At 37.0% G+C, this 25,944-nt stretch overlaps 2 pseudogenes; both read left to right on the plus strand.

Moving 5' to 3' along the window:
- Window positions 1-225: 225 nt before the first annotated feature.
- On the plus strand, window positions 226-3,086 carry LOC113109276 (cell surface A33 antigen-like; annotated as a pseudogene).
- A 1,996-nt stretch (window positions 3,087-5,082) lies between these two features.
- On the plus strand, window positions 5,083-24,970 carry LOC113108154 (immunoglobulin-like domain-containing receptor 2; annotated as a pseudogene).
- The last annotated feature ends 974 nt before the right edge of the window (window positions 24,971-25,944 follow it).

Below are 25,944 nucleotides of genomic sequence, written 5' to 3' on the forward strand. Positions count from 1 at the left end.
GTACACAAGCCATCCTGAATAAAAATGCAGGGAGGTCCAAAGCTGTAATATTTAGTATGTCCCTTATTATTAGCTATGTAAATACCCACTTCCCCTTGCATGTCAGTTCATTTAGCAGAATGTGTACTAATATCACATCTGCCATTTTGTTACAACCTATCTTGTAAAACTTGAGGAAGAAGATAAAGAGTCCATAGTGCAATAAAGGTGTGGTAGACACAGGCGCAGAAGCAAAGCAGTTTCGGTGAGCACACAGGAAGCCAAGAAATAAGGATATTTAAAAAAAAAGAAAAAAAAAATTAGAAAATCTACCTGAGGACCACCATCTATTGCAGTGTGATTGAAGAGCGACAAAATGTCCAACTGGAAGCTGATTTTTTGCAGCCTGTGTTTAATATCAGGTGAGGTGGACGGTTTCCTGACATTCACAATGAGTCCAGCATGTCAAGATCAAATCAATGACATTATGTTTGGTATAATTAGTTTGTGTCAGTGATTTGTTTTCTTTTCAGTTGGTCTGTATGTAATATTTGATAAAGGATAGTTTTTCAAGTATTTATGTTCTCTGTTCTGACGAGGACTACAAAATGGAAGATTTCTTCCCCTACTTATTTCATTCATTTACATAGACACATACACAGCATCAGCAGACTTATGCATTCTTAAATACCATAATCTATCAATGTGAAAGAACTGAATAAATGATATCATTAAATAAGTGAATTATCAGAATGTGTAATGATACAACCACACCGTGTTTACGGATAAACTGAAGTTGTGATTTGTTTTACTGTAAGTGAGAACATTTTCAAATGTAGAAAGGACGAATTTTACTGAATATTTTCAGATCATTCCCTTTTATTTGACATTTCCCTTTTATCTTAAAATCATTTTTCAATTCTGTGTAATGTTTTTTGAAACCTTTGAGAAATATTATAAAATCCTGCGTTTTAAAAAACATTCTGCATTTTGAATTTTGCATTTTAAATATGATATGCACGAAGTTCTCCCTCTTTGCCTCATAGTGATGTCAGCTAGTTCTGGACTGGAAGTGACAATGAGTCAAGCTAATGTGGAGGTTGCCAGGGGTGATGATGTCACCCTTACATGTAATTTTAAACCTAAAAATCAAAATAATGATCTTATCGTTATATCATGGACTGGTGAGGCTGATGAGATATCTGGGCAGAAGGTAAGCCAGAAAAATTTCAACTGTCTACCAAAACACCATTAACCACCATTAGTGTAAAAAACTATACCTGTATAATAACAAATAAACTATTACAATGAAGCCAAAAATTGTTCTTTGTTTTTGCCTCATAGGTCATTTTCGGTTACTTTTACTCCTATGGTAAAGTAGACATTGGATCAGACTATCAAGGTAAAGCCATGATAGACACGGACTTTAAGGCAAAAACATCGAAATTGACTCTAAAACAAGTCACTCTTAAAGAGAGCAGAAGAATTCAATGTTTTGTTCAGATTCCTGGAGACATCGACGGCAAAATATCTGACACTACTTTTCTTTTGGTTCAGGGTAAGATCTTTGGCACTTTGTCTCAAAAGAATAGTCAATATATACATGTTTAGAAGAATCGTTCTAAAAAAATGTTGAATGAATATCTAATTTTTTTTTTCAGTTGCACCATCACAACCCGTTTGTAAGGTAGTAGGCACAGCAGAATATGGACACAATATTAGCCTTACCTGTGTCTCTGAGGAGGGCTCACCTAAACCAACATACAAATGGGAGAGATATAGTGTCCAAAATATGCCTCAAGCATTTCCTCTCAAAACCACTGAAAGTAAGTTCTGTATCTTCTTCAGTGGACTAGAGTAATTACATACGTTGTCACTCTATGTTATAGTTTAAACAATATTTTGTGCAACAGAGGATGGAGTTTTGTCTTTGGTCAATGTGTCCATGGAGACATCGGGTTACTATATTTGCCAGTCAATCAATAAGGTCGGAACAGCCAAATGTAACATGACGTTGTCCGTAATGCCGCGTGAGTATTGCCGCTTTTGCCTGCTTTCTTTCTTTTTAAGGTGATCTTTTATTTTAGTCAGATTACCAGTTATTTTACCATGTGTTGATATCAAAGATCTTGATATCATAGCTTAATGTCAACATGACAATTGACATGATTTACTGTGTACACTCTTATCAGTTTATGTTATTCCAGAACACACACACAAACTTTTAACTATTATATGTCTTGGTGAGGTTCAGGGGTGGACCTTCACCCCTTTTTTTGATATGTGCAGGTACCTTACAGTAATAAAATGTTTAATGTGTGAAATCTTGACCTCTGAAGACCCTTGACTGATTTTCATTTCCATGTCTTTCTGTTTTACAGCCTCTATGAATCTTGCTACAATAGGTATTGTGGCTGGTTGTATTGCTGGAGTTTCAGTGCTCATAATAGTCATCATTTGCTGCTGCCGCAAACGGAAACAGAAACCAAAAAACTATGAAATAGAGTAGGTCTCCATATGCTCTCAAAGTAATAGATGAAGTGATAATTGGTTTTTGGATGGTAGGTCCTCATTGTTAGAATATGTTTTTACCCATCTGTATGTTTGTTTATGGCCTCAGGAATCCAATTGTGGAATACCATGACAAACCACCACTAGAAAATACAGAGGATGCGAATACAGGCATCATGGCAATCAATGAAAAGGGAACTGACAAAGCTTTCAATGATGACCTCAAAAATCACTTTGATGACCTCAGAGATCACTACAATGACCGCAGAGGAAGCCGTGATGACCTCAGAGACCATGATGACCGCAGAGGAAGTCGTGATGACCTCAGAGACCGCTACGATGACCGCAGAGGTAGTCGTGATGACCTCAGAGACCGCTACGATGACCGCAGAGGAAGCCGCGATGAGCTCAGAGATCGCTACGATGAACGCAGAGGTAGTCGCGATGAGCTCAGAGATCGCTACGATGAACGCAGAGGTAGTCGCGATGAACTCAGAGATCGCTACGATGAATGCAGAGGTAGTCGCGATGAGCTCAAAGATCGCTACGACGAACGCTGAAGTAGTCGCAATGAGCTCAGAGATCGCTGTAGATAAAATCAGCAAGATCAGTATGATAATCAAACCATTTCATTATTATGATAACTAATAATTAAACCAATTTTTTTTGCTAATAGGACAACAATTGTGTCAAGATATTATCCAGTGTTTATTTTAGCTCTGAAGTTGTTTAAACCTACTATATTGTTCTTTTGTTTTATTTGCCTATATTTGATAAATCAAACTGTGTTGTATGCCTGCAGATGAATCATACGTTTGTATTTACTTTATTATATGATTTTATGGGATATTAACATAATTTTATATACAGCAAAAAAGTTGTTTTGGTACGTCTGTCAGCTAAAGTAATTGACATTTTTTTATTTGGACTGTTCTTCTGAATCATGGATGGATGTATTCATTTATTTTTTATAGGCAGGGGTTCACATGTAAATACACAGTAATGTAAACTGCCTTCTTAAAGGGGTCATATGATGTTGCTAAAAATAACATTATTTTGTGAATTTGGTGTAATGCAATGTGTTTATGCAGTTTAAGTTTAAAAAAAACAACATTATTTTCCACATAATGTACATTATTGTTTCTCCTCTATGCCCACCTTTCTGAAATGCATCGATTTTTACAAAGCTCATCATTCTGAAAAGCGAGGTGTGCTCTGATTGGCCAGCTATCCAGTGAGTTGTGATTGGCTAAATACCTCAAGTGTGTGATGAAAATGTTACGCCCCTTAACACTGTGATGTGTGTCCCGGCACAACAAGACAAAACCAATAAAACCCATTATAAACTAGGCATTTTCTTTACTGATTTACTGATTTTTTAAATTACTGATTATAATGACTTATACAGTGTTTTATGCATTGTATAAATCACACCAAGTAAACATAAAACCATGTCTGCATTTGTGACTGGAGAAATGACAAACAAGTGCTACTCAACACTGCTCAAAACTCTCGCTTGAATCATTAGTGGCAAATTCTTTAAATATAAAACATGTACTTACAGGCTGTGAGTCAGAAGCTCCAGACTGTCCTCGCAAAGTTGGAACCACCTTATAAAACAGCCTTTGAGTGCAGAACCATTCTGCAGGTTCAGGAAACAGTCCTTCATAAAATGTGTCACACAGCGTCACACACTGCAGGCTTGAGTGAGGAAGTTGATATAAATCCAAAATCAGCTCTAGGCATGACAAAGCGTATATCGTCCTCTTTTGGAAGGCCAAACACAGTAGCTTCACTTTTCCCACTAAACACACTGTATCCACAATATGGCGGCAACGAAAATACTACAGCGAAAATAAAAGTTATTCCTTATTTCTTTGCGTGAACATTTGCTCTGTGTCATGCAAATCTTCCCAAACATTGACATAGACATGTGGGGGTGTGTTTAAACTATGCGTTTTAGGGTGGACAATTCTTAATTTTTATAAAGAATATTTCTTTGGAGAGAACTATACAGATCTTCTTTATGCACCAAGAGTTTGTAACACTCCAAAGAGAAAGGAAAATGTTAAATCACATCATATGACCCTTTTAAGGATTAGAAAAAAAATATTATTATTATACTTTTTTATTTTATTTTTGTTTTTACTTTTTTTTTTGTACATTACAAGACTGTAATTGATGTGATTCGACTTGACCTACTTAATTAAAAATAAACTATTTCATCCCCATGTAAGGTGTGTCTTTGGAACAACCGCAAAAACATAATAAACACATAATAATGCATTCAACACACAATTGAAGTCACCCTAAATTATCTTTTTTTTCTTTAGACTATGTTTACTGCAAGATATTGATGCATTTGATTGACAGACGCATCCACTTAAAAAAAATGGGAGACTATTTCAGTGGCTGTTATATAAAGTAGTTTCTAATATTTCTTTGACATCTGTTTCATTCGGTACAAAAAATATATTCGGTATTTGTTTTCAACTCAGCAACAACTGGTCAGCATCTTTTGATATGTTAGTTTTAAATGTTACATTTTCACAGTCGCTTCCCCTTTTAATAAAGTGGTACAGTCCGCTCATTCTCACCAGCGCTGCAGACAGAAATGAAATTAAGCGAATAACAGTCCGGGAGAAGATGGACTACATACCTGTAAACTAAACCGCGCTAAACTGGATCATGGTTTTGTTACACAGATTCTGGATTGTATTCATGCTATTTTCATGTGAGTTCATCTGTTTTCTATTTGACCGCGATATAGAAATACAGAAAACTGGGGCACACAACCAAAGCAACAGGTTGAGAGCTTAGAAAACCTTGAGCCCGGCTTTATTTTTAGATTGATCACGGGTCCTTGTGACGGTTTTTACTATAATCCATTTCTATTTACAACTGACAATGCATTTACAATTTACAAATATAATATTTTTTACTTTTTAAAAAATCAAATAAAACCTTCTTTTTACACTTTTTTATTGTTAAATGAGTCCGTTACCTTCTAACTTTTGACGAGCTTCAAGTTAACTTAAACTAAAATAAACTACTTACTACTAAAGTAGTACTAAAATTTACTAAACTAAACTTACTACTAAAATAATTAAATATATTACTCTGATTTAAATCAGTATGTTTCTCTGTTCAACATAATATATTAATCTTTATTATTGATTATTATAAAATGTTTGCATTTGTGTAATGTATAATAGGGATTTCACAACTAGAGTTTAAACTAGCCTTCTTTAATTATACCTCATAGACAAGCATTAGATTTATTATCCCAAAGTTGTTATTGTGGGAAAGAATTGTGGGAAGTGCTGCTGGAATGTGTGTCAGGGAGTGCAGCTGCATTGTATCAGTTCCTGAAGGGTAGATGAAACATAGACAAAACAATATATGATGATTTTTTTATGAGTATATCAGTAGCCAACTTTGAGAACTAAAACTACGCTACTACTAAGAAGGAATGTGCATACATTTTTTAGGGAAAAGTTATTTTGAGCTGGTAAAGAGCTGAATACTATTTTCAATAGCATGTGATAGTATGTAATATGACTCCCTGTAAATGTTTGGTTAGCATCAGCATTTCATTAACACATATAATCAAGTAAAACTGTCTGCTGGTAACGGCTTGGTTTAAATCTCTTTAACCTAATTGGGTGTTCATGGATGACTGAGTCAATGAGTGTGTCTTATTGGTGGGACCTCAACATCCCCCTCCTTCTTGGATGGGGGTGGGTGGGGGTTCACCATAATGGCAAACAATGAGTCAAACAGGCAACAGAGAGGACAAAAGGAGGACCCCATCTACCCTGAACGCAGCATTAATGGATGTATCCCAGAATTCTCGCCTACATTCCCTTCAGCAACACTATCATTCTCAAGTACAGTTGGAAAATGCTCAGGAAGTTGCTCCATTTCCTCTAAGGCAACAATGAATGAGTGAAGATCTCGTCCAGATATCTGTGGTGACTGTTTGTTGTATATTTTTATGCAATGTGCTCCACCCTTTGACAAGAGTTACAGTATCTCTGTGTTTGTGGGAGAGACCTCCTCCCTACTTGTACTCAACGTGATCTTTTGTAAGAGTTTTCTCAGAATATTTCAGTTTCACCACCCCAATCAAACAGTCAGAGCCGGTGACCTCAGAGACCAAAAAATGACAGCCCCCACCTCTCTGCACCCCCTGCATAGCATGGAATTTAACTTTCTTTACTCACACTTCTTTCTTTCTTTCTTTCTTTCTCACCCTCTTTGTTTTTCACACCAGCAGATCACCCTCTCAGGCTCTTCTCTGATTTTGTCCAGTGTTCTGTTTCATAATCTCCCACACACAGCTGGACAAACACACTCTTTCATGCTTAGAAACACACACACACACACACAGACACACACATATTCAGATGTTGACTGACTGGATCCAGATGTTTTTAGGCATTTGTTTTCAGGTCATCTCACCTTGTAATCTCTATCTGATAAAGTGAATTCCCTTTGGAATGGTGTGACTAAGCATTCTCGAAAAGAGCAAATCTTCTTTCTTTTTTTTTTTGATCCACTGGTTGGGCAGGCCTAGACTGAGAAATGGCTTTTGGTAATGATCACATGCCTGTCTCTGACACTATGAAACATACCATTAGACTCAAACACCGTAATACTGTGAACAGGTCAGTAGTCATTACAGTTGCTGCTGAAAGCTCACTGTATCTTGGAATTTGCATTACTCTGTTTGCTCATGGGTGTGTTTACTTAATATGGTGATTTTAGTCAGTCTCAATTCTTACTGTATCCAGTAGTTTAAATAAAAACTGTCTGAATTTTGACATAAATTGCTGAAATGCCATTTAATCATAAACTTTTTTGTAAAACTGATTCTAAAGACCAATTCTAATCTACAGCATGAGAATAAGCCAAGTACATTATTTTAATGAATGAATGAAGTTTTACACAAATTGTAGTGCTGACTTTATTTTTATCAAGCTCAACCTTCAGTTCTGTTACCCAAGTCATCACAAAACAAATACAAGTTTATCAGTAACTAAAAAACTAACATTTGCATCGTTCTGGCAAAGTTCTCGTCTATACTTTTTTAATTTACTTGCTAGAAACAACATCACACAAAACAGGGTTCTACACTGTATTTAAATGTTTTTAAATATTATTCTGCAAACTTTACAGATTTTAAAAACACTAGTGATCATACACTTGCCGACCATATAAAACACTGTTCCAAACACAAGGAGATGCATGACAAATGAAAACAATGTGATATCCTCCCACTAGATAGCTGATGAATTCAAGTCTGTGCATATCATACTCTTTTCTATGAAATCTGCAGACTAGCTCTGACTTTCATCAGCTAGTGTCGACTTGTGTTGTGTTTTCCAGCCGTAAGTGTGATTGTGTTAATGTCATTCAGTAATGTTTACTGTTTTTTTTCCTTCTCATTAAATCTCTTTCTCTCTTTTTGGCACAGTGCAAAATTGTAATGGTGTACAGGTGAATGTGAAAGATGAGAAGAAGTTTGCTATGCTGTTCTCCTCCATCGTTCTTCCCTGTCATTTCACCACCCACTCCTCTCAAACCGCCGTGGTGCAGTGGTGGTACAAGTCCTACTGTACAGACCGTACTCGGGATTCCTTCACATTTCCCGAGTCCCTGGGAGTCCATGTATCTGATCTGGGAGCCTCGTCTCATCTGGACTGCTCTGACAACAGCCGTACCGTCCGCATAGTGGCCTCAGCACAGGGATCTTCCATGACCTTAGCAGAGCATTACAAAGGAAGAGACATCTCCATCATTAACAGTAATGAGTTTCTGTTGTCTTCTAAGTGTGTGTGTGAGTTTTAAAATATTAAGATTGATTGGAGGTGAAGTTAAATCAAATATAAGACAGAAACTTGAATTTGATCATAACCTTATAAACCTTTCAGTGTTTACGGATAAATAAGTTGCACGAAATGACAACACTGGTCAGCTGGAATGTGAAATTCCAACTTAATGACTCACTAAGGGACTTCCATGATCATTTATTAACAAGTCAATTCAAAACACAAAAACAAACACAAAACTGTAAAAAGGTCTGTAAAAAGGATTATAAAGTTTCCAGCCTAATAATCAATTTGATAACATCAACATTAGATAAATTCATGACGCAACACTAAAAAAAAAAAAAAAAAAAAGACCACAGTGGAATTTATTTTATAAAGGCAGCTCAAGCAATATACTGTAGATATTTGGAAACGTTTGGGGTGTCAAATTTACAATAACATTCAGGACTTTGGTTTGGGTAATTGTGTGCACCAAGGCTGCATTTATTTTATCACAAAATGTAATGTATTTCAACTATACAAGGTTACTCTGCTAGCACACCTGTGTGAGCATGAGGGGAACTCGTTCACACTGCCACAAAGTTAAAAGTCATTGCAAAATGACATCAGTTCTAAAAAAAAAAAAAGGTCTGGCATAATTTGTTTGCAGATGCTACTTATTTAATATTTCTATTTAATGCAGTGACATTCATAAAATGATATTTATCTCTGGCTTAATGGTCCAAACACTTCTTGTGGCCACTGTGTAATAAAATCATCTTATTTTATTACATTTTGAGTCTGCAGTCTTGTGTGTAATCCATCTCCCCCTTAGGAAACCCAGCCGACTGTGTTGTGTTTTCCTGTTCCTTAAATAGGGCTGTTTTTTTCTAGGTTGCACAATGGTGAGGGCTCAGGGGGCTGGACCTCATAAAGGTCTCACAAAACACCCCCATGGCTTTCCTTATCAAACGCAAACACCCTCTCCTCTGAGTTAGTCATCAAAGCTCTTCCTCCTCCAGTCACCTCTCCTCTTTATGGCTCTTTAAAATGTCGTGACAGATTGTTGTAGCACCTCAGTTTATGCAGCATGTAAAACGATAATCTCGTTCTCTTTACTATTATAGCATGAAATAAACCTGAATGAACTTTAGAAGGTATCTTGTTTCAACCGCGGAAAGACGTCAATACACACAATCTTTCAAGTTTTAGTCCACAGACATTTAAAATGTATCTGTCTGGTTTGTTTGTGGAACCATGGAAGATTCGGCATTATGATTGGCCGATTGATTGGATGACCTGTCAATCAATCTCACTGTGAACGGTCAGTTAAACAGCTTGGGTTATTAGCATAGCCTGTGGTTATAAGCATACTTTTTATGGCTTTTTCAGAAGCAGATCTGCGCATTGGACAGCTGCAGTGGGGTGACAGCGGTGTGTATTTCTGTAAGGTGATCATTTCTGATGACCTGGAAGGGAAAAATGAAGGCCAGGTGGAGCTACTGGTGCAGGGTGAGTCTCATGAGTTCAAATGCTTCTCAAAAACGGAATAAACACTACAAAAACAGCCTGCAGTTGTCTATATAACATGGTTTTAGAAAAGTTTGAATTACTTGAAAAAGTGCCAGTGTATGCTGTGCTTTAGGGATTCTTTTTTCAAAGTTTTCTAGGAATAAATTGACCTTGTTCTTAAAAAATGTTTACTTTTATGTGTGCATGCTTGGTTATTGTGTCTAAATGATTGTTTATGCCATTCCCTGTCTGAATTCCTGAGTGCATTTACAAGCGCTGCCATGACGACAACCAAACGGGGCATGCCTCTCGACAGGGCTCAGATCCTTAATAAGGGACGCTATTGTTCATTTGTGTCCCGGCGGATCAGGAAAACCTCACATATTTTACACATCCTGGGCAGGAACACTGCAGAGAGAAACAATTTGTTTGGTGCTGTGAGACTGATCCTAACAGCAGAAGTTATTTCTGTGTCAGCTGGACAAAGCAAAGTCAGATGCCTCATGCTAGACAAAGAGTAAATAACTGACTGTTTTCGACGTGAGCAATATAAGCCACTTCTTAAGCTGTTTCCATGGGAACAAAGGGGGTTTCAGGGGCCAGGGGATGCCAGGGCCGAGCAGTATGTGTGGTGAAGAGAAAAAACCATGAGAGGGTTAGAGCTTACACAGGAGGATCAGTGAGAGTGTTATGTAGATGTTAAGAAGTGGAGGAAGTCACTGCTGCCCTCTGAGTAATCAAGATTTAATTGGTTTATGAAGTGGAGAGTATAATCTGGAGTATTGGTGGATAAAAGTTAGACTTTGTACCAGACACTCCCTATTCAATCAAACATGCTGGGTAGTCATGTTTTACTTACAGTTTGGCTCTTGATTGTTAGTGGTGGATTCCAAGGAAAGGGACATTATTATTACTTAGGATTAGGAGATTGCACAGTAAAAATGAACAATGCTATATTCAAAATGAATTAAATAAATTTTAGTGCAAAATCAAAACATCAAACGAAACTCAACTCTTTAGCAAATTGTTGTTAGCACATTTCAGCAAATGCTTTGCTCTTAAAGGTGTGTCATCTTTTTTTTTGTTTTTTTTTTTGTCTATACACCGAAAGTTATTGGGGTTCATTTAGTTGTTTTTCAGTCCTTCAAAATATCCTATTTTGTGTTCCGCAGAAGAAAAAAAAATCATAAAGGTCATTAAAGGGATAGTTCACCCAAAAATGAAAATTCTGCAATTGATGAATACAAACCTGTAAGAACCTTCATTCATCTTCAAACATAAATTAAGATCCGATTTCTCACTCTGCATAGACAGCAATGCAACTACCATATTCAAGGCCAAGAAAGGTAGTAAGGACATTGTTAAGATAGTCCATGTGACATCAGTGGATCAATCTTAAGTTTATGAAGCTATAACAACAAAGAATGACTTAAGACTGACATAGAAGATAATTAATTTAGGCATTTTAGCCTTTGTTTTGATAGGACATTGTTTAGACAGAAAGCAAAGACAAAGAGAAGAAACTGTTGAATGAAGTCATTATTTGTATTTTCTTTTGACACAAATTATTAAGGTTGAACCAATGATGTCTCATGGACTATTTTGAAAATGTCTTTACTACTTTTCTGGGCCTTGAATGTGATAGTAGCATTGCTGTCTATACAGGGTCAGAAAGCTCTCGGATTTCATCAAAAATATCTTAATTTGTGTTCTGAAGATGAACAAAGGTCTTACGGGGTTGGAATTAATGGCAGGGTGAGTAATTAAGGACAGAATTTTCATTTTTGGGTGAACTAGCCCTTTAAAAAGTCTGATAATGATTATATTACACAACTTGCCCTATATCTCTGCCTGTCTCTCTTTTCAAGTCTCTGCATCTCTTCGTGAAGTCCCCTTTGCTCTCAGGTTACGGTTGGTTTAATGACTCTAGCAGAAGAGTAGAGGACTTGGATATTACTCCTCTTCCTGTCTGCCAGCTCAGCACTTCCTGTCACTCAGGGATAAATCTGCTCTGACAGTGGGGCAGTTATTTTTATGGCACCCTCTCATTCAGTTTCAGACCCGTAACATTCCAGTGTTTACAAAATCACAACGAAATGGGAGTAGTGACAAAACTTTTGTTCAGTTCATTTCGAAATGTCAAAATTAAAAGATTACAAGCATAAATTCATTTTTTAGTTTAGAAAACATATAGGATGACTTTATGCTGATTTTAACATATAAGTTTATATCTCATGCACAGTTGTTGCATTAGGATTTGTATACAGTCAAAAGTTTGGATCTTAGGCTAAACACTGAGGCTAGTTTAGGTGGTGAGAATGCTCTTGATTTTTTGGCGAAATGCCAGTCATTGACAAAGTTCACTCAGTGTAAAACAGACAGTACATCTAAGGCCACTCCTTCATTTCTCTCTGAGGGAAGATGTTTGTTGAAAGGTAATTGGACAGTGCTCTGGGACACCTTTTAATTCCAAACAATGCCAGCACTGTCTCCATGGTGATGACGTACCCTTGCCCCCTTTGTGGATGGTTAATGAGGCTGTGTGATTAATTAGTCTCCCATATTCCTCCTCTGTCTCTCCCGCTGAAGCCCCCTCTACCTAATCTCTTTCTCTTTCTCTCCGTTAGTGCATATTAGTGAACCTGATCTGGCTCGGGCCAGATATAAATACTGAACGAATGCACACATCTACATTAGCATAAGCCCATGGGAACCAGCAACATGTCAACGTATTATTACTGTCAGTTGCTGAGCTGTATACAGAAATGATGTTTAGACAAGAGCTCTTTTGATCTTAACCAATTTTTATAAATCAGTTTTCATTGCTTCCAAATCACTGCTGTTTGCATCTTTTTATCTAGTATAATTATATTATTTAAAAATAAATAAATGGTACATACATCAAACTATGTGTGTGTGTATATAGGATATATATATATATATATATATATATATATATATATATATATATATATATATAACTTGATGTTAAGACTTGGAAGCTTTTTAAATTTATTTTTTAAACTTTTTTATTAGTTATTTATTTTATTTTTTTAAATTACCTTTGACTTTAAAGGGGGGGTGAAATGCTCCTTTTCACTCAATATCCTGTTAATCTTGAGTACCTATAGAGTAGTACTGCATCCTTCATAACTCCAAAAAGTCTTTAGTTTTATTATATTTATAAGAGAAAGATAGTCTGTACCGATTTTTCCCGGAAAAACACGAGCGCCTAGAGGCGTGACGTGTGGGCGGAGCTAAAGAATCACGAGCGCCAGTAGGCTTTTGCGTTGAGAGCGTTTGGAAGCTGTGACACAGATCCAGAGGCTGAAATTTAACAAGAGCAGCATCAGCAAAGGCGTCTCTATAGCCCCTTTCACACTGCCATTCCGGCAAATACAGGGGTAAAGTGTTCCTGTAATTGTTTCCTGGTCGCTAGATTTGGCACTTTCACACTGCCAGTGATGACCCGGTATATGTGCGTGCTTTCACACACAACCCTTGAAGATCCCGTAACGACACGTGACATCAGCGCGTGACGTGTAATGTACGAGTCGACAAAGCTTGGCACGTTATACTTTAACTGAAGCAAGCAAACGATCTCAGTGTCAGCGCGGAAAGTGAGGAACTAACTGATCTCTGCTTCATTACAGTTTGCACATATGTTTTCGTCGCGAATGTTGATCTTCCTTCAAAACAGCCGGTAAAAAAGTCGCGCGATAACGCGCGTCATCACTTCGATACCGAATTAGATCTGGCTTTTGTTCACACAGCGCTCGTTCCGGATCGATTACCGCAATGTTACTATGTCCCCGACCCGGGTTCGATTCGGTAATCAATTCCGGGACGTGGTTGCTTTCACACAGAAGGCGACCAGGCAATGTTACGGGAATATTGCGGGTCCGACGTGCAGTGTGAAAGGGGCTTATGTGGTATGTACTGAAACTGTATATATTTGCTTAGCGGTTTTGGAAGATGACTAAGTTCCAATTTATGTCGTCTTTTTTTTTCTTTTTTTTTAAGCTGTACATGTGGAAATTGCAGTTTGATGACAACATCGCATGTTGTTTACTTGATGTGCTCACGCGCCGATAGCTAAGTTAACAACACAGAGATATTTGAAGCAGTTTTACTCACCGCATGCAGTTCCAACACACGATCGTGACCCTTTTTCGTTGGGACTGCATTATCCTTAAGAAATAAATGATGTGCAAATCCGGCGTCAAACTGGGCCTTGTTTGTAAAACAAGCATCTTCGAAATGCAGGGAACAAACAAAAACACTTGCACAACTCCGTTGATGCTCTTTAAAAATAAACTCCATCCACTGGTCCCTTAATGCTGTTTCTCTTTTGGTAATCTGTGCAGGGTTGTCTTGCCCTGCCAACCAAAAACACACTTCTTTTGTGATTTTTCGCGACGCTCTCGCTCTGATCAGCGAATGGCTCTGATCAGTGAAATGTCTGTGCTGATCAACCTCGCTATACGGGAGCGCGCGCTCTTCCGGCAGAAGTGCCTTAGGACCCATATAAGGAAATTCCGCTCCATCTAACATCACACAGAGCCATACTCCAAAAAAACTTTCCGAAACTTGTGACAAACCGGAAGAAGTTTTTTTGGAACAAAAATACTCCTTCAAACGTACAACTTAATTTTTGAAACTTTGTCCATGTTTAGCATGGGAATCCAACTCTTTAACAGCGTAAAAAACTCAGTATGCATGAAATAGCATTTCACCCCCCCTTTAAATGTTCAGGTGTTACTTTGATAATTTGCATATACCAGTTGCATGGTCATACATCATCCTTACAAGTAATATTATGTTCCAAAAAAAAAAGCACTGGCCTACAATTAGTTTCTCATCCAGGGACAAGTTTGACCTTTCACCCTTGTCTTGTTATCTGTCAGTGACTTCAAACAAACACATTCTCACACCTAAGCACTTACAATCAAATGTTTGGACACACCTATGTATGCATTCTTTATTTTTAATATTTTTACACTGTAGAATAACAGTTAAGCCATCACAGCCATGAAGTAACAAAACTGAAAGAATGGGAATAACATAGTGACCAAAAGTGCTATCCACTCATGCCTAATTTTAAAGTATTTAAACATCACCAGAAACATAAATTCAGTGAAGTGTGTCCAGAGCTTTTGACTGGTACTGTATATACAGATGCAGAATTTGTTTATACTTTTGCTTTATTGATTTATTTGATTTAGTCCCTGAACCGACAATCATGCTTAAAACCACAAATCAAGTTTTCAATTCAGCTTTCAACTTACACTTAATAGATCCACAGCCACTAACAGAGTAACTTTTTTTCTTAATAACACACAAGCATTTAAGCATTTACCCACAACCCTAAACACTGAACTTTCATCAGCTGCCCACTGCTGCTGTTTATGTCTGATCTTCTCCCTTCTCCAGGTAGGACAGGTGTGCTGGATGACATCCTGCCTGAGTTTGATTTGGAGATTATGCCAGGTATGCCTGCCATACCTTTCTCTATCCTGTCCCTTTCAGTGGGTGCTCTCACACAGGTCCTTTCCAGTTCACTTGCTTCATTTTCTGCTGCACTTAGCAAAATCCAAAATGCTCCAATCTGATCTGTTCCCTCTAAAATAATAATAATAATAAAAAAGATCATTTAAAGGACATATCAATGATTGATTCTGCATAACACTACTGCAGATTATACTATATACTGCATAACTTTAAATAACTAATCAGACAATTGTTACTTTTTATAGTTACTTTTACATCCCACCCTCTGCTGAAGCTTTATCTCTTTCAAGATGCTAGCAGTATTGCTTGCATTTAAATTTTTTATTTTAAGCCACTTGTGTTAAAGACAGCTTCACTGATAATAGTGGGAGCAATAGTTTTGCTGCTTCGCATCACGCAGCTAGCTTGCAATGCAGACATGCTGTCACGCATTCATTGTGTAGGTTCTTATGCCATAAAATTATACTATATTTGATGGCAAAAAAATGAGGTACATAAAAAGTAACACTTTTTACATTTATTGTTTTACATTTTAAAAGTGTTTTATCTTAGGTTGGGTAAAAATACCGATTTTTGGATCTCAGAGTCACTTCTTCCAACCCTAGGACTGGCGATGTGCCAGTGTTTCCTTCATTGTGCAGTAAAATAAGTCATATTTCACCTGTGTTTACAGTCCAAATCAAGTGTGCTAAGAAGAAATAAAAGTCTGTAAGCAATAACGTGCTGTGAGACCAGTGTAGTCTGTTTCACTAACAACTGACTAAAGTGGTTTGTTTTACTGAATCAAAAACATGCAGTAGAATTCACAAACAAATGACGCTCATGAGCTGGTCTTTTTTAAATGAAAGCGTATATGCAAATAAAGAAGTATATATTAGCTAAAATCCTAGTGAAGTGTGTGTGTGTGTGTGTGTGTGTATACAGGTGCTTCTAAAAAATGTATTATTTTGTAACTTATTTCAAAAAGGGAAACTTTCATATATTCTAGCTTCATTATATGTAAAGGAAAACATTTCAAATATTTTTATTTTATTTGGATGATTATCATGAAAGTCAAAAATCCAGTATCTCTAAATATTAGAATATTTACATTTGAGTTTCATTAAATTACCATATCTACAGTATGTATCTCGGGTATTTGGGTAAGACTGCTGACTTGGCATTGGTTCAGAAGACAATTATTGACACCCTTCACAAAGAGGGTAAGTCACAGAAGGTCATTACTGAAAGGGGTGGCTGTTCACAGAGTACTGTATCAAAGCATGTTAAATGCAAAGTTGACTGGAAGGAAGAAATTGAGTAGGAAAAGGTACACAAGCAACAGTGATGACCGCAAGCTTGAGAATACTGTCAAGAAGTTTCCAAAGTCAGTGATGATTTGGGGTGCCGTGACGTCTTCTGGTGTTGGTCCATTGTGTTTCGTCAAGTCCAAAGTCAGTGCAGCTGTCTACCAGGAGATTTGGAGCACTTTATGCTTTCGTCTGCTGACAAGCTTTATGGAGATGCTAATTTCTTTTTCCAGCAAGACTTAGCACCTGCCCAAAGTGCTAAAACCACTTCCCAGTGGTTTGCTGACCATAATATTACTGTGCTTGATTGGTCGGACATGCCTGATCTGAACCTGAACCCTATATGGAATCTATGAGATATTTTCAAGAGAAAGATGAGAAACAGTCAATCCAACAATACAGACGAGCTGAAGACTCTGTAGTGCCTCAGCAGTGCCACAGGCTGATCGCTTTAACCCACTGATGCTGGAGTTTGTGCTTAAGGAGCCCAGACCAAGTATTGAGTGCATAAATGAACATACTTTAAAGAATTTGAACTTTTCTGTTTTGCAAATCCTTTCTTTTGATTTTAGGAAATATTCCAATATTTTGACATACTGGATTTTTGACTTTAATGAGCTGTAAGCTTTAATCATAAAAAAAATTAAACAATTTTTTTTCCGAATTGTTTTACTTTACATGTAATGAATATAGAATATTTTAATGGTTCACTTTTTGAAATACTTTACAAAAAATGACTTTTTCACTATATTTAAATTTTTTGAGATACACCTGTAAATTAACTGCAAAGTTTAAGCTCTGTTGATATTTAACATTATGTCGATGTGCAGATGTAAGCAACCTGATATCAAACTGGGAAAAACTTTTAAACCCAGGCCTGCTATTGTGGTCTGCTAACGTTCATTTCTTTAAAAAAAATTATTTGGTTATGTCCGGTTCACTACCCAAATCGGGCTCAGAGGCATATCATTTTGAGCATTCTTGAGTTGAAAAAGAGGTCTGCAATGTATACTGCTGGAATTTTAACACCACACCCAGAGAAAACTCATCATTAGGCCCATAGAGAGTCCAGATAAGAAGTTGTGAATCATTCAAGCTCTCCCTTGTGGTTGGTCATGATCAGAGACTTCATATCCTGTGAGCAAAAATTATTTCAGGGCAGCACTTCCTTCAGGATCTGCTTTTGCCACGGAAACCAAGTTTCCTGATGAGTCTTTTTTTGTCTTCTTTAGAGTGGGCATTTGTGGGAGTTGTCGTCCTTGGTAGTGTGCTCTTTTTGTTGTTGGTTGGGATCTGCTGGTGCCAGTGTTGTCCTCACTCCTGTTGTTGTTATGTAAGCTGCTGCTGCTGTCCTGATACATGTTGCTGTCCAAAACACTGTGAGTACACAAACACACATAAATACTACACACACTTTGCCCGTATTCACAACCTGAAAAAAAACATTACCATTTGCCTTTTAAAGTATATGAAGCAGGGAAGATGGCAAAGAGTAGCCAACCTCCTCAGATTACCATGTATCAACCTTACTACGTTCCTGGTGTTCCTGTGGTCCCTCCAGCCGCACCATCCAGCATTGAACCCAAGTTGACTGTACTGGCTCCTTCAGTAGAAAACAATATAGCTGGAGGTAAGTGACAATAAAACAGCATATACATTTAAATTAATATTTTAATGTCTTTGCTTGTTCTTTGAACACATCTGTCCGAAGTCTGTCTAGTGAATCTGCACATGCACTGCATAAATGCATATGACGGAAGCAAGTCTGCATCATCTAACTCGAAGCAAACTCAACTAATATCATCTTCAGCTACACTGTAACTTTAATCTCGGGCTATTCAGAGTATTTAAAATGTTTTAAAGATTGTGAAAGGGGCATTGTGAAGGTAGCAGTTGTGTTGTCTGTGATGATGGTGTATAGTTTCATAATGTATGTGTGTATCAACAAAAAGTAAAAATGCCCTCAGCTGAAAACACTGAAGGGGTAACTGGTTCCTCCCACAAGTGAATGGCATTTTTATTCTTGATTGACCAATTAATATTTATTAATATGTTAATTGATTTCTGTATCAACCTATCATTTAAAAAAAAATGACAAAACAAATTAGCGTGAGAGTGCAATCCCATAAAAGGGCAGATGGAATTGGATAGTTCTGCAGGTGATTTACTGATAATGTGCGAAGTAAAAAACACAGCCAGACTGTGTCCACAATGCTATCTACCAAGAGCATCATCTTGTTTAAATTAAGACATGTTATTTTTGGGGCATTAAATAATGGCTCAAATACCATTCAATCGACTAGCGCAAACCTCTGTGTGCCTGAAATGTTGTATCTGAAAGGGAAACTTGTACAAATCGATATGCAATAAGGTCAGCGGCTAAATTTTTTATGCTAAAAGACGGTTTGCATTGGTGCAAGCTGTTAGTAAATCTGGCTCTTAAATGTCTGTTAATTTTTTCAAATTTAAATTAATATAGTGTATAGTTTCTTAATTTATTTTTTAGTAGCACTTCTTATCCTCCATAGTTACATTACTCTGACAGAGTTGGATTGCAGTTGGTATGTGAATAAGGGCTATGGCAAGCTAAATTAAGTGAGTTTGTCCCAAAATGCAAAAAATGCCTAAATCTAGTACATGTGCATGCTTCTTTAAGGGCTTAACTAAGTACTGTGTGAGCTTTACATGCAAGTGGCTTAACCCTAAATGATTAGCTGTTTGTGTGGTACAGTAACATGGACACACTAGAAACACACAGGTCATGTGTGTATGTCCACAGTGCGCAGTGGCTATCGACTCCAGGCCAGTCAGTGTCAGGACGCTATGAAGGTTGTGTACTACGTAGAGAGGGACCTGGCACAGTTCCACTCAACCAAGGGGGGCGGTCATCCATGTAAGCCTGTATGCAGTGAGCATCTTTCTGTACACAGATTTTGTTTGTATAAGAAAAGAAAGGCTGAATTTGAGATGAGTTGAGTTAAGCTACCAGTGGTCAGCTAACACACTTGATGGCATGTCTAATGCATCATCATCATCATCATCATCATCATCATTATCATCATCATCATCGTTTGTTTCCAATCTGAACACTCCACAGTGGGCATGTATTTTACATTCATCTTAAAGGCATAGTTGATTCTCAAATAAAAGTCGGTCATCATTTCAGACTTCACGTCATTCCAAACCTGTGTTTTCTTTTTTTCCTTGGAACACAAAAGATGATGTCTTGAAGGATGTTTCAATTGTTTTTGTCCATACGATTAATGTAACATTGATGACAGATTTTTCATGTTTAGATAAACTATCCCTTTAAAATCCATCTGTGATTGTCCAAGTCAGATGATTCATAATATTCTAACCAAGTTCGGAATTTCTCACAAAGATAGCTTTTCTGCTGCATATTACAGATAATGACAACAGATTTGTTACTGCAATGACAAAACATCCAGAAAATCCTTAATGATGATGTCATTGTGTCAGCAGCTGGCAGCCTATCAGAACTGAGCTCTCTGCATGACGGAGACGTAGACTTCAGGCAGACCTATCGGCAGGTCCAGAGGAAGGCACTAGCACCCATCAATGACCACATGGATGAGCCACATATTCGAACAGCATCGATCGGCCATGGGCTTCGCCCCTCACATTATCAAAGCAATCGCTCTTTGGATGAGCATGACAACAGGTACAATTCAAATGTGTGTGTGTGTGTGCATGACCTAATAATTTAGGACAGGGGTTTTCAAACTGGAAACACGAGAGAAATGTTTCTTGAGCACCATATCAGCATATTAGAATGATTTCTGACGGATCATGTGACACTGAAGATTGGAGTAATGATGCTGAAAATTTAGCTTTGACATCACAAGAATAAATAAAAATTTTAAATATATTGCAATTACAGTGGCTGAGAGAGCTCAACGCAATGAAAAAAAATGAAAAAAACCCCAAAAAACTTCCAAATCGAAAAAACACCTGCAAATTAAGAAATCATCTTCATCAGTTTGACACATGCAAATGCAAATACTCACAACACAACCAAAAACAGAAACGTGTTGCAAAAACTCAAAACACAAACAAATACAAACACACTGCAAATACGCACAGACTACATCAGAAATGTTTAAGGGAACCGCAACAAGTAAAGAACCTGGGACATGCTTATAAAAGTCTGCTCTGAAATGTAAAATTTTTGTTTATTTAACATCCTGATTATATGATTCCTTAGATTTTTTTATATTATTAGCCTAAATAAGATGACGAAATGCACAATTACTGTAACTGAAACGTAATAAAACCAAAGCATTGTAGGGTACCCCACTGTGGTCTGTGCTATTTTTTTTTGTTGTCTGGTTGTGTTGCATTTGCAGCATGTTTTTGTGTTTGGTTGTGTTTTGTGTATTTTCATCGTGTTTTTGTGTTTGGTTGTGTTCTGTGTATTTTCATCGTGTTTTTGTGTTTGGTTGTGTTCTGTGTATTTTCATCGTGTTTTTGTGTTTGGTTGTGTTTTGTGTATTTTGTGTATTTTCATCGTGTTTTTGTGTTTGGTTGTGTTTTGTGTTGCAAGTATTTGCAGCACATGTGTTGTCAAACTGCAGATGTTTTCTTAATTTGCTGGTGATTTATCTGTTTGCAAGTGATGTCTTAAATCGCAGCGCTGAGCTCTCTTGGCTACGGAAGTTCTAAGCGGCCATACATTATAATTTTTTTTCCTTTTTGTTTTCTCGTTATAACGACTTAATTTTCTCGTTATCTCGACATAACGAAAGTTGTTTTCTCGTTATAACGACTTATTTTTCTCGTTATCTCGACATAACGAAGTTCGTTTTCTCGTTATAACGACTTATTTTTCTCGTTATCTCGACATAACGAAAGTTTGTTTTCTCGTTATAACGACATGAGTTTTACTGTTGCTATAGTAACGAACTCAACTTTGACAGGCATCTGATGGACAACCATGCAGGCGCTCTTACTGTAGCATATATTTCAGCAAATTTAGCTTCGCCTAGGTAATAACGTCTACAATACTGTACATAAATAAAGGCTGATCAATCACTGTTGATTTTTCCAGAGACAGTACAACGAACGTTTTGTTTTTGTAATTAACATGTTTAAATGGCAACACCGCGAAATTAGAGCTGCTTGGATTAAACTCACTTTTCATTTTCCCTTTATTTGAAATAAAATTATATATAATCTGTAATTTGTAGTAGTCATTATATGATGTGGCAGATATCATGTGTGTTACAAGCTTCTGTTTGAAAAGAGCGTCCATGTGTAGGACTACGTGTAGTGTGTGTGTGTGTGTGTGTGTGTGTGTAGAAAAAAACGATTACAACATTATAGAACAAAACTGAATTAAATTAGCCTATGGATTTTACATATACATCACATTTCTCATCAATATGGTTAACAATAAAGATTAGTAATAAGGAAAAGAAGCACATCAGCCTACATCGTTAAATCCCGTCCTACTTTAGATAAACAGAATACAGTGATGTCAACCTTGGTTTTGATAAGCAGTTATTTTATGACACAGAACGCGTTGGTGAAACTCATGCATCTAGCAGGAACTTAATACACAAAATATTCATATTGATTCAAGCATTTAACATTTATGAATTAATTAAATGTCAGTAATGAAGACTGCACAAATTATAGCGATCACGAGGAAGGTCCGCGTACAGTAAAGTGGATAGTGTATAACACCGCATCAGTTATATTCAGGTCTATAGTGCCACCTGCTGGCGCAGTTTTGTAACTTCTTAGAGAAAATTAATTCGTTATAACGGAAAAAAAACGAACTTCGTTATGTCGAGAAAACGAACTTCGTTATGTTGAGAAAACGAGAAAATGAAGTCGTTATAACGAGAAAACGAACTTCGTTATGTCGAGATGACGAGAAAATTAAGTCGTTATAACGAGAAAACAAGAAGAAAAATATTATAATGCATGGCCGCTTCCGTACTTGGCCACCGCATAAAATAAAAAACAGTTATTTTAAAATTGTATATATATATATATGTGTGTGTGTGTATGTGTGTGTGTGTGTGTGTGTATAAAAATATATAGGTGTGCACTAATAATATCATGACTGTTTGTGCAGATGGAACTGTCGTTCTGAGCACCTGCCCCGCAAAGCCTTGATGCTAGGGGGCGCACAGGGTCACTAGATGAGCTGGAAGAGTTTGCGATGTCATACGGCCCACACGGTCGCCGGAGAGGTGACTTTCGTGGACCTCAGCATGACTTTGAAATGGGTCCAAGGTCGCGGGACCATCCCACGTCTTACCGAGATGGGCCACGGTATTCTCGAGGTGATGATGACGATGAAGACTGGCGCCGTCGAGGCTCATCACCTTCCCCGCCAAAAAGGCACCACACTGCCAACAGCAAACGCTACCTCGCTCGTCAGAGGTCTTATGACGATACCTACCTGAACACTCTGCTGGAGCGCAAGGCTAGGGGCCACGGAGAGCGAGGGGGGAGGGCTGAAGATGACAGTGACACACCCTCAAAAGGCAGTTCTAAGAAGAGCAGTGACTGTTACAACAGTAGGTCACCAAGCCATCGCCCCGAGGAGGATGATCCTTTACCTCCATACTCTGAGAGGGAGGCGGAGAGGTTTAGGACTGAAGCGCATATAGAGAGGGAACGGTACAGGACTGCTGATCCTGCCATGCGGCCTTTTTCATACACACGTCCGGCCCATGGACTGTCCCATACATTACAGGAGAACAGGGAGGACAGGGACAAATCCAGGAAACTGGTGAGTTACTTATAATCATCTGCCCTGGTTTCTGTACATTGAAGGGTGGAACAAACTTCCTTCAAGCCTAAAAAGAAGAGACAATTGAGATTCCAGTAATATGAAATGTAAAGTCTCACAAGAGCACATATAAGTGTTTTATCATTCAAATCAAGCTGTATGTTGTCAAAAAAAAACATCTCATCTCGCCGTCTATGTATATTTACATAGCCATCAAGTAATTTTAGATATAATGTTCTTCTCAGAACTGTGGTCTTTTGGGTTATGCAAGGTCGAATCCAGCTTGCAACATCTCTCTCAATCCCATTTCCTGTGATAAATGTGGTATATGGGGAAACAATAATTAAAAGAATAAAACTTCTTTTTACAGCTTCAAAATACAGGGTGCTACTAGACTGAGTGGTAAAATTATGATGTTTATTTTGAGGTTACCTGTTTTTATACGTTTTATATGTTAGATTGAATTTTCTTTTCCCTTTTCAGACTTACCTTTCAAAAGTTTGGGGTCAGTACTATTTTTATTTCTAAATTAATATATTTATAATACAAGTATGCATTAAATTGATGTAACGTGATGGTAAAAACACTTATAATGTTGAGAATTTTTTGATTTCAGATAAATGCTGTTCTTTTGAATTATCAAATTATCACAGAAAAAAAATCCTGAAAATTTTTCAGAAATATTAGGCAGCACAGCTTTGTTAACACTGAAGACTGGAGTAATGGTTCCTGAAAATTCATCTTTGCCATCACTGGAATTAATTGCATTTTAAAATATGTAGTCATTTTCAAAACAATTTCACAATATTACTGTTTTTATGGTATTTTGACTCCAGTGATGGCAGTGTATATAATAATGAAATATAGAAATAAACTCAACATTTTCAGAATTGTGATATTTTCTCTCAAAATTATGATTTTTACATCTCACAGTGTGTCTGTTGTTCTTATTTTATCTCAAAATTAAATTGTTAAAATATATTTTAAGGTCTATTGTCAGCCTATATTTTATTTTATACTTCTTATATATCATTTGTTTTCCAAAGAAGGACTCTTTGATATGAAATTATTTTAACCATACAGTATGTAATTTTTTGTATGCCGAAATGTAAACTGTATTCTTTAAAAGAATGTATGTAAATGAAAGTCCGCTTTGAATGATCAAACCGGTTGATTTCTCAGGCAGGTTTTATGTGTTTTTGTTCTGTTTGTCTGATTGTATCATAAAAGGCATCACTAACTATAATGGGCTCACAGTATAGCATTACACTGGCACACTAACAACGCATCTGCAAACGCATCATGCTAATGGGTGTCTAATGGGTGTCTAATGTGTGGCTCTTGGTGTTTTTTTAACAGACCACTCATCTAAGCAGAGACTCACTAATTGTGTGACGTCATCAGACTGAACTGACATCATACTAATAACATCACCATCCAGCTGAAGAGAAATGCCCCAGACACTAAGCATCAAACTGACAGAAAAACACATTTTATGCAGGATCACACAGGCATGAAGAGCTTGGGAACTTTTGCTGGTCAAGGGCAAGAAAGTAGTGTGTGTGTTAGTTTTTATTTTCTGTAAAAATTCCTTAATTAATCCTCAGACTACCGCTGCACTAAAAATATCTTAGAAATGACTTTAAATTATTCAAATGGTATTCAAGTGCTTTAAACATTCCTTGGTATTTTGTATATCTTCAGTACTGTAATGGGACGTTGTCTCTGATATTTCAGTATCACCATTGCCTTTTATTTGCACTGTACTGTACATTTGTGTCAGTGTTAATCAGTTTGTTCTCGAGGGAAGCATGAATGATGCTTCTGTGCTTTTGAAAATGTGCCATTTATTTGTATTGTACGGTTTTAAAATAATGACTTCGATATGAACACTTGCTGTCTGTTTTTTTTTTCTGATAAACTTTGTGTATTCATGATAAACTATATTCCTGTTCTTTATCATCAATATCAGGGCATGAACACTTGGTTCTTTCGTCTTGCTTCAACATAAGAAAACAAATTCAGTAAGGCATTTTTTAAGCAATACAGAATCTTGGCCATGCAGGAAACTGGACAGGACACAGAAAAGGAAAGGATGTTTCTTTCCAGGATGAGATTACAATAGCAGGAATCAATCTGATATGAGCCATCACAGGTGTTTAGTGCTTTAGTGTTTAGATCTCTGCATCTGTCGGTTTCTTTCACACTGTGCTATAGTTGATAGTTAATAGTTAAAGTTATTATTAAGGATTAATAAAACATCCTTTCCCGCCAATAGGATGATTTCAGTCTTTATAGTAAACAAAAACATAACCCGCCATATGAATATTATGTGTGATGGCAGTTTACATTAGTTTTGAAAGAACACCCCGGCGCTCATTCAGAACTTGGAGCTGGAATAATTTAAAAAAAATTTTACTTGTAATTTTTTGGAAAGATAGCATGTTTATAATGTTACATCCTCCAACACAGTTTCTTTCTGAGAACAGTGAATAAAAACACAACGGACACAGCCGAGTTTACCTTAAGCTTGTTTGCTGGTCTCCACATTTGGTTAGATTGA

Source organism: Carassius auratus, chromosome 9 (genome assembly GCF_003368295.1).
Source record: "Carassius auratus strain Wakin chromosome 9, ASM336829v1, whole genome shotgun sequence".
Classification (NCBI taxonomy): domain Eukaryota; kingdom Metazoa; phylum Chordata; class Actinopteri; order Cypriniformes; family Cyprinidae; genus Carassius; species Carassius auratus.